This window comes from Corapipo altera, unplaced genomic scaffold (genome assembly GCF_003945725.1).
Source record: "Corapipo altera isolate COAL_440 unplaced genomic scaffold, ASM394572v1 23, whole genome shotgun sequence".
Lineage (NCBI taxonomy): Eukaryota > Metazoa > Chordata > Aves > Passeriformes > Pipridae > Corapipo > Corapipo altera.
In genome coordinates this window covers 15,566,118-15,576,668 of record NW_020884878.1, presented here as the reverse complement: position 1 = coordinate 15,576,668, position 10,551 = coordinate 15,566,118, and positions in this window count along the sequence as shown.

Genomic DNA, 10,551 nt, shown 5'->3' with positions numbered 1-10,551 from the left:
CACAATGTCCAGATGCCTGTTTGACATTTTCTGGTTACAAAATCATATGACTTATGTCAGATCAATAATCTTATACCTTTCAGGTATTTATATCTCATCTAATCTCCATGTAATGGATTATACACTGTTCTTGGAGTAAGAGGTTTGAATTTCACTATTCTTATTAAGATGTCATTTCCATAGCTGCTTCATTAATTTCCATTTTGCAAAGGACTATGGCTTTGGTGGCTTTGCTAACCAATTACAGTAATGCTTTTCAATTATGCTACAAATAGAAGACTCTAACAGTTAATATTTAGAGTGGAAAATGTTCTTCTTTTATTCCCTGACAGTTGAGACATCCAAGTATCCTTTGGTATTGTTATTCTAAATATATTGTTATCGTAACATATTTATAGAGTGGATCAAATCCCACACATTTTAGAGACAAAGAAAGAGACAAATTATCTGCCCCAAGATAAGGCAGGACAACTATAAGACAAGACACTTGACAACAGATCAGTTCAAAAAGAGTCTGGAGGAGGAGAGAGAGAAGAAGGTTGGGAGATGAGCTCCATAATGATATTTCAAGTGTATGACAGCATGTCAGATTCACAACACTATCAATGGGAAGGGACATAAAGTGCAAGAATTAGGACCTTTGGAAGCAAGGAATACAGGAACAACAAACTTGTTGCAAAGCCCCTCAGATACTGCTGTCAGGGTAGTTTCCATGGGAAGTGAGAAGCAGCTATATCTGTGTAAAGACAGGTAGGATGTGGTGAAAGCCATTCTCACCCCAGCCTTGCCAAGACATTGTAACAGAGCTTCTTATACCATCTTTAATTCCAAGTGAATTTTCTTCATTTAACATCTGCTTTGGTTATGTATCCCAGGGACAAGTCCAACAGAACTTAAGAGAAGTCAATAATGAGCTGATTTCTCTTTGTAGTTCATGACTTGATAATGTTCACATGGACCCAGAAAGCAGGAATCCCTGCAGCTAGCCCCCCTTTTTACGAGACAAAGGTGGGAGACAAGAACCATAGATTCCAATTCATTAGCTCTTTTACAGCAGTAGTGTTACTAGTTAGAGGAATACAATGGAGAGACCGACAGGAGTCAACATGAGATCTGTGACCTTTGTGAGTCCTTGGGATGAATACGTCTTCTCTTGATGAGGGTTTGAATGAACAGTTCACCCAGGTGAACTATCCAACCACATCTTCGTTTCAAGAGCACTATAAGTGTGACTGACAGTTAAAAGGCACAAGATGAGAACTGTATCCTCAAGATCTTGCAAGCCACTGTTTCACTGAAGCTTTGTCCTAACAAATGACATGTCTTTAAGGAAAACTAACTGTATTATCTTTCATTAATTCGACATAACAGGAAGACCTCTGTTTCAATTAAGTAGGATCTGGGGGAAGAGATGCTGGAGAAGGTTCAGTGATGATTACAAAGCTGCAGGAACTCTGTCCCACTTATTCCACCTGCTGTCTTAAGGTCTGAAACCCTTGCATGCCATGGAAAGAAGTGCAATGTTTGGACATAAAGATTTCAGAGAATTTTGTGAACATTTGTAATGTGTACTAAATGCCTTCTACTGGTGAAGTTTCTGTGAGACTTACATTAAAGCATAAGCTTTTTTGACAGGGCAAATATGATAATATGACTGTGTTTGGGCCCTAGGAATTCCCCTTGTGCTGATGGTGTAATAAGACAATTCTGTCCTTTGGTCACTGTGGAGCCTGTGACTTTGCATATTGAGCAGACTTTCTCTTTTTGGTTGAGAACGGATGGTTCTTTAATTTGTGCTGAGGCTGCCCTCAGAAAAGGTGTGGCTCAAGCTAATGAATTTTAGACTGATTGGTCAAAGCAAGGGGAAAAGTGTGAGTGGATTTATTAGGTACAGATCTATGTAAGACAAACTACCTTTCCCTGCATTAATCATCTGCTGTCGTCAGATTACCTGCAGTGATTGTTTTTTGCTAACCAAAAGCCGGGGAAGGAGAGGAAAGATGGGGAACTTTTCCACAGTAAACTTAGATGGAGTGTGCTATACAGATGGACAAAAGTAGGTGCTAGTGGCAAATGCGTGCACCAAATTGTTCCTTGAGCACATCTCGATTATCGGGTCAAGTGAAATGGCTGATATCTTCAGATGCCAGTGGTGCATGTGAGGTTTAGTGTGGCAGTGAAATTATAAAACCGACCATGACAGTGAGAAAGGAAGTCAGATAACAGCTCTGACTGGTTGGGACAGCTGGTTTCAAGTCTCAGTTTAGCAACTTTGTTAGGCAAATTGCTACATATTTTTGCACATGGCCTAACTGTGGTGTACAGATAATGTTTGTAGTGATAGCAGTTATATAAGAGATTGAGAGGCCACAACAATGCTGAGTTTGCTGAAGGTTCGTAAAACAAGGTTTGTTGCACCTGGGACAGGGAACGAAAGCCATTTCAAGTACTTCAAAAACTATAGAATGTTTGCATTTCCTAGCTATGAAATATTTTCAGAAAACCCTTCTTACACATACCATATTTAGTTGTGTCTTAATGTTTGTGTGACAAATGCCCTGGTCCAGTAGATTTTTGGTTGCATGACTTGTACTTCACTAAGAAAACCTAGAACAAAATCTATGCTGAACTAAACCTAGAAAATGTTCTTAACGTTATTTACCTCTGGGATATGACTTTTTGTTTGTGATAGACTGTTTAATTTGAAAAAACTTGACATGGTCCTTCCTTAAAAGTCACACGAGAGTCTGAAATCTTATGCTATAATTTTTAATTAACGTCATTGAACAGATTGATGAACCCTTAACACAGCATGAAGGGTGAATTCTTTGTAACAGAGATTATAAACTGCTAATCTAAAAAGCATTTATTCGAAAAAAAGAACCGAAACAACAAAAACCTAGATGTACTAAAGAAAAAAATATATGACACTTAATGAAAAGTAACTTCTGTGATAAAATAAGCTGAAAAAATATATTTGTCCTTTTGTAATTGGCTGTCTGTGTATGCATTAGCACATCAAATTAAATTTAAAAAGTCATATAGCCAAATAGCATTTACACTGTATCAGATGTGAATCTTCATGGATTTGATTCCCATGCCTAACAACGTCAGTTTTAGTTCAAGTTTTCAGAAGCCACCCCAAGTTGAAGCCTTATTACAATTAAAAAGGGAAGAGAGCAAGCACATTGTTTTTAGACCCCAACTGAATAAAACACTGAGTAACCTGGTCTAATTTCAGTGCTAACCTTGCTTTGACCAGGAGTATGGACTGAAGAGCTCCTGATACCCCTTCCAACCAGAGGGATTCTGTGAACTATTGAAGAAACTATTGTAATGATGCCTCTGCAGGCAAAGACACACACACATATGCACACACACATGAGACTCAGGCCAAAGCTGTGTTTTAGGGCATAGTGTTGTGACCTTGAAGTTTCACAATGGTGTAAAATGTGAAGAAAGAAACAAACAAAAGTCAGTAATATGTCATGAGAAGGAAACAAAAGATTCTCCAAATGTGAGTTTCAAGCACTTGAAGATTCATGAGACAACTTCTAACACTAATATAAATTTTCAAGGAGTGGTCACCTATTACTACTTCTACCACACAAATATTGAGATTATAGCTATAGATGGCAGCTTTTTCTTCTACCAGAGATTTTGCCAGCTTGTGATTTGTGAGTCTCTGTTCTCCTTTTAAAAACATTACATTTCTGATCCTTGTCTGGAAGCAAAAGACTAAATTATTCTTATACATTTCAAAGTAACACAGAAATATAGAACTGTACATTTTGTGAGATGCATTTGCTAGTAGAAAGAAGGAAAAAAAGCTGTGAGTTTCACAGTAAAATGTACTTGGGGAGTTGATGGGGAATGGAGGTCATCTCCACCATCCATTCACAGAATGTTTCTGGGACTTTTCACATTTTCACACTGCACTGCACCTTGGTTTAAAGTAACTCCTGCTGCAGAATAGGAAAACTCAATCCTTAAATTTGTCTATTCTCTTCCGTCTGAAAATCCCCCAAAGTGGTTACTGCAAAACTGGAGTGTTGATTATAACTACTTTTACAATTACATTTATACATGTTCAGACAGAAAAACTTGTGTATACCTACCTTCAGCAATCAGTGTTTCTATCTTGCTTTATGGCTTTTCTCACTAACAGTGGATTACCAAAATCCTTAAGCAATTTTGAGGCAAGGTGAGATTGCACTCAGCAGTGCTATGATTAATACTTTGCAACACTTTCTCCAGAAAAATATCTCCCTTCAAAGTGTCAGTGCCATTGATCATATTTCTTATATATGACTCCATGCTAACATTTATTTGTTCATTAACCAAATGCACAGGTTCTTCTGGAATGCCAGGGACCATCTGTGACTAAGACCAGTGTAGAAAGAAAATTTCTAAAATCTTGCAGAACTCTATGATGGAGGTTGTGTGTCCATAGCCTGTGTGTTAATACTACATTCTAGGTGTTTGTTTTCTCTACTATCTCATCTCAGTTAGCTTTAAATGTTGTAATCAAAACTCTAACCATATTGTACATCTTACAGCTTGCAAATCTATTTTAGTTATGTAATAAAAGTGTAATAATGACAGTTCTGGCAAAAACAGACTCCCCTCAAGGTGCTGAAAAGCTGTAAAAAAATGAAGTGAGAACTCAGAAAGGAAAATATCTCAAATTTTGTGGAGAAATATATACAAGAGCTGAGGTAACCACATTTTAGAAGTACTTGATTTCAGGCTTTCATTTTTAAGATACTTGAGAACTTGATAAGAATTTTATTTTTTTTTTTTTGCATGTGTGTGCTAAGCTTTTCAGCATTTTCAGTTTCTAAGCATATATTTCGGATCTGAGGATAAGATTCCCAGGACTTCCTGCTTAGCAGCAACTGCTGAATAATAGGTTATATATAGCATGATATTTGCTGTAATATTTGTTGAGACATACCCTGAGAAAAGTTTGAATTAAAAAGAGGAAATTATTAGGGCCATTGAACTTTATTCATAATAGTAGTAAAGCCTCTGCAAGGCAAACTGTACAGCTTGTGCTTTCTGCAAAAGATATGCTGAGGATGGGTAGAGGACAGGAAACAAGGAAGAAAATTCTGTGTGAATGACTAACTTCAGGCAAGTATATAACTAGATGTGTTAAACACCAACAAGTCTGGAAGCTTCAAACTGACACAATTCACCTTTTAAACAGAGTAAATACTGTTGGTGAGGGCCTTAGGTGGAAAACTCTTTTCTAGAAAAAGTAAGATTTGGAGCTTGTCTGAGAGGGTGAGAAAAGCTATGGGTTATTTATTGGCCAAAAAACCAAATCCCACTGTAGGAAAGATTCTGAAGATGACATGTTAGCATAACATGTCCTGCAGGAAGCTGACGACGGAATGCTCTGAAAATCCTCCAAAAAACAGTGTCTCCCTAGTTGCTAATAATGGCAGACAGCCTGCTGAAGAGGATAAAGATGGAGAGAGATCTTCTTCCCAGGGCAGATCTGTCTCCTCATGGCAACAAAAGCTTGTTGAGGTTGAAGGTGAAGAGTGGCCCTACCATGGGTGCTGGTTGAGAAGGGAAGAACTGGGGAGATTGAACAGACTGTGTTTTGGGGCAAGAGGTGGGATCTACTCAGAAGGATTTGACAAATCAGAGAAGTGGGCAATCACCAGCCATATGAACTTAAAAGGACAAGTGCTGGATTCTGCACCTGGGACAGGGAAACCCTTTTTGTGAGTACAGACTAGGGAAAAAGAGCCTGGAAAGCAGTGCCATGGAAAGGGACCTGGGTGTCCTGGTCGATGGAAAGCTGAAGATGAGTCAGCAGTGCCCTGGCAGCCAGGAGGGTCAACTGTGTCCTGGGGGGCATCAGGCAAAGCATCACCAGCCGGTTGAGGGAGGAGATTGTCCCGCTCTACTCTGCACTGGTGCAGCCTCACCTTGAGTTCTGTGTGCATCATTGGGCACCACAATACAAAAAAGATATTCAGCTATTAGAGAGTATCCAAAGGAGGGCCATGAGGATGGTGAAGGGTCTGGAGGGGAAGCCTTATGAGGAGTGGTTCCATGGTTTGTTCAACCAAACACTTAGTTTGTTCAGCCTGGAGAAGAGAAGATTGAGGGGAGACCTCACTGTGGTCTTCATCATCCACATAAGGGCAAATGGAGGGCCAAGTACTGCTTTATTCTCTCATGGCCAGTGACAGGACTTGAGAAAATGAAGCTGAGTCAGAGGAGGTTTCAGTTAAATATTAGGCAAAAATTTTTCTCCCAGAGGGAGATTGGGCACTGGAACAGGCTCCCCAGGGAAGTGGTCAGAGCACCAAGCCTGTCTGACTTCGAGAAGCATTTGGACAACTCTCTCAGGCACATGATGTGATTCTTGGTGTGTCCTGTGCAGGCCCAGGAGTTGGACTTTATGAACCTGATGGGTTCCTTCCAACTCAGCCTTGTCTATGATTTTATATTCCACAACTTTGTCAGAGGAAGGCATGTGCTGACCCAACTGCTTTCTGAAGCCCTAGATATAATGAATAATTGCAAGGTTATTTTCTACAGTGATACTTAATCCAAAATTTTGACTGACCTTTCCATTAAAAGAAATGAAAGGGGATTTTCTGACACTGATTTCTTCAACTGGATCAGGTAGTGCTTTTAAGGGATAAAAGAATTATCTCAATCTGAAATTACTTCTTTGTAGTTCACAAAATCACGGAATCACAGAATATGCAGAGTTGTAAGGGACCCACAAGGGTCATCGAGGTCAACTCTCAGCCCTGCACAGGACCGTTCCCAAGAGTCACACCATGTACCTGAGAGAATCATCCAAATGCTTCCTGAACTCTGTCAGGCTTGATGCTGTGACCACTGCCCTGGGGAGCCTGTTCCACTGCCCAACCACCCTCTGGGTGAAGAACCTCTTTCTAATATCCAACCTAAACCTTGCCTGTTACAACGTCAGGCCATTTCAGTGGAGGTTGCATAGATGTAAATCTTGTCCCCTCTGACATGTTTATCCACAAAAAAGAGGTAGCATGTAACAGATCCAAATAATATTTTTAGTGTCCTATACTTTCTGTGCTGTCCTGTGTCTTGCTATTGGGATACCAATGGATGCAGAAATAGCAGCAGCATCAAAAAAGCTGCTGGAGATACTGGAATAGCCAGACAAGAAAATAAAAGAGAGAGCAATCAACATCACAGTTCTATTTTGAAAATATCCTTGGTTCAAACAACGCAGTGGTTCTGTGAAAGGAAAATATTTTTATACCCCAAGACTTATTTTAGTTAGGTTCCCAGTAACCTTAATTATAGAGGTCCAGATGCCAAAAAAATTGTTTGGAGTAAAATGATCTCAAAAATCATGCCAGACACACAAAAAGATGTACCTGTAACTGCATAAGCAGAGTTGAATGCCATCTGTTTGAAAAAGCACCCAAGAACTGCTTCAAACAGGCTTTGTCTGTAGTTTGCTCAGGTGACATGGGGTGTTGAAGTGTCTGATAACCAAATTGAAAGTTTTGTTATTTTTCTTATGCAACAACCAGTCGTACCTGTGAAAGTAAGCATTATGGGGATGGATTCCTTGATTCATTTCAGTAGAAAGGAATATTCTTGGTGACTTTTTTGCAGAACACAGGTGAAACATTTTGAACTTCATGAAGATCTTCATGGATCTGCAGTTCTTTACCCAGTCTGAGGTTTTATTAAGCTTCTGTCAGTGTGCTTGGAGAGAATCTGAGGTGCTATAGAGTTGACATCTATGTACTGGGAAGAAAAAGTGGAATATCTTGAATGCACTGAAATTAAATGTTTAACTTACACAAAGAACAGACCTTTCTAGTATATAAGGACTTTGTAAAAAGAAGGGACTGGAAATGTATATTGTTAAGATGACAGTGTAATCTTTTTCAGTACATGAACCAGGCATCTATCTTCACAGCTATTTACAGATTGATGATGTTAGAGCATTATAGTACATCCTCCTCACAGCAGGAATAGCAAACAGGTATTCCTCTCCATCTCTTCAGTGACTACTGTGTAATGCAGACAAAAAACCTAAGATATTTAATGAATTTCAGGGTGAGGAACCGAGAGCAAGTCTTTTTTAGGTTATTAAATAAACATGAAATCAATAGAATTTCAAGTATTAATTTTTCCATGGTTGTTTCTCCTCTTACTCTAAAAAAGAGTGAGAACTTTGAAGAGATGTAGGATATTACACAGAAAAAGGCCAGTTATCTCAAGAGATGAGAATGTGCCAGGTGCCAGTAGAACCCACTGGGAGCACAACCAGAACATCATGACTTGAATTGAAGTGGGGACTTGGGGATTTCTCTAAAAAATGCTTGGTTGTCACAACCCTTGCCTACTAGCTGCAAGCTAGAGTAATATCCTTTTGTGCTACAAAATCAAGCTGGTTATGACATCTATTCCTATTTTTTTGATATTCCATTTCTTTCTGTCAGCAAAAGCAGGGATTATTATACAGGAGATTCCAAAACTTTGATGACACATTTCCTTCTTTCCGTTACTTTGAGAATTGATAGGTTTAACATATGTGGCATCTCCTTCCACTTCCATGGTCAGAATGGTGGATGAATTTAATCATGCAGTTTAATCAGTGATTCCCAGTAGATGCTAGATTACAAAATTGTTCTAAAATTCTTCATGTAGTAAATGTGACCAAAGAATAAGTATTTTTTTTTTAGGACTGTCATTGACTCCAGTAAATGTTCTCCCTCTCAGTAATTACCAGGGTTCATTGTACAATCATAGATGTGAAGAAATGGTTTGCCTGCCTTTGTAACTGCCAAAGACAGTTACACACTAGTAATAAAAACATTTTCATAGACCATTTCACTCTGGTTACAACCACTTAACACTTTTTTATAGAAATGCAAGATCATTGCCAATACCTTGACAGGTGATGCGACGTTCATGAATCATAAGGGAGACTTGAACCCAGTGGGTGATTATTTAAAACTCATCATGCTGTGTGTGTCAGCAGGACTGAAAACGTATGGGTAAATTTCAGGCAGAAAGGTGTGTGTATAAAGCAAAGGGCTTACTCTGAGTCAGGAAAAATCAATTTTGGCAGTTCTGAACAATTCAGTCCCAGATTATGGTGCAGCTCTTAAGGGAAACAACTTTAGAAAAGCTAGAGAGCCACTGCAGGTGCCAATTGTTAGGAAGAGCACTACCAGGCAATAGAAACAAAAACACTTTCAGAAAAATCATCAGCTCAGTGGTATTTGTGGTTAGAGACTTAAGCCCAAAAAGATAAATTGCAGTCTGATGGATTTTGTAAATTTGTATACAAGGGAAATACCCCTTTTCCTGAAAATTTACAGGGACCACCAACTTTGGTAAAACTTATTCTATGAAAAAAGTACTGAAAAATGCCAAGGGAACATTGTTAGATCCAAAAGCCGAACAAACTATAATAATAGTTGGCAATTCTGTATAAAGACTTCCTTTATAAATATCCATTTATTAATACCGTGGAGGGCTTATATTTTGTTTTGATTAGCCAGCTGTTCCCCGGTCATGAAATAAATATGTGTTATTGTAGATTATTTGTTGTGGGCTGCTTGCAAAAGTTATGAAACTGGGAAAATCTACATCATAGGCAACTGAATAGTAAGTTGTTAGTCCAGAACATAGTCCCAAGGAGAAAAAAAAAAGAAAGAAATATTTACCATTAATTTAAACAGAAATTATAGTTTTCATTTTAAAACCTCCTAGAGTAACAATACAAGTAACAGTTACAAGGAAATTAATATACACTGGTAGCATTTAACTCTTTCTAGAAAATTTTGAAGATGTTCCCAAAAACATTGTAGCTAATTGCTGATGGATTTAGATATTCTTATACTAGAAGATTTTAGATTAAGAGTAGAGCCTTTTCATCAGACTAGCTAGTGGTTTATACGTTGAAAAGAGCTACCGCTGGGCATAAAATGAAGATAGAACAGACTGCTTTAAAGCCTGAGTCTGCTGAAGGAAAACATGTCCAGCTGTGTGAAAAGAAAGAAAGCCCTTCTAAAGAAACTCATCCAGTCTTTTCCCCCCAACAGAGAAAGCAACATGCACTTTGCTCTCATATTGTTGAATAACAACTATTTCAGAAATAACTTGTGACATCTTAACAAGAAACATTCTTTGGATGGGACTCAAAATAGGGAGTCCCTAAAAATGGGTAAAAGCCTTGTTAAAAGTCTGAGGAATGGAAAGCTTTCTCTGAAAGGGAGCAATGACAGTGAAACAGTTGAGTAAGGGGTGTAAATTAGATTTTTACTAAATTTTGCTGTATTTTCTGCTTATCTATTTTAAGGTGAAACTGTAAAATGGGTGCACAGTCCAAAATAAATGTGATGTTCAATCACAAAAGAGGGAATGAGGGGCTTTTCTAGCCAAAGAGGAAGAACATATGTGCTGCAGCAGTGCAGATCCTGACTGTGTTGTTGAAGGCTGTTTTCTAAAGACTACATTTAAATGAATTTGAGAAAGATATGACTCGCTTCTTTATGCTTCAGAGGTGTA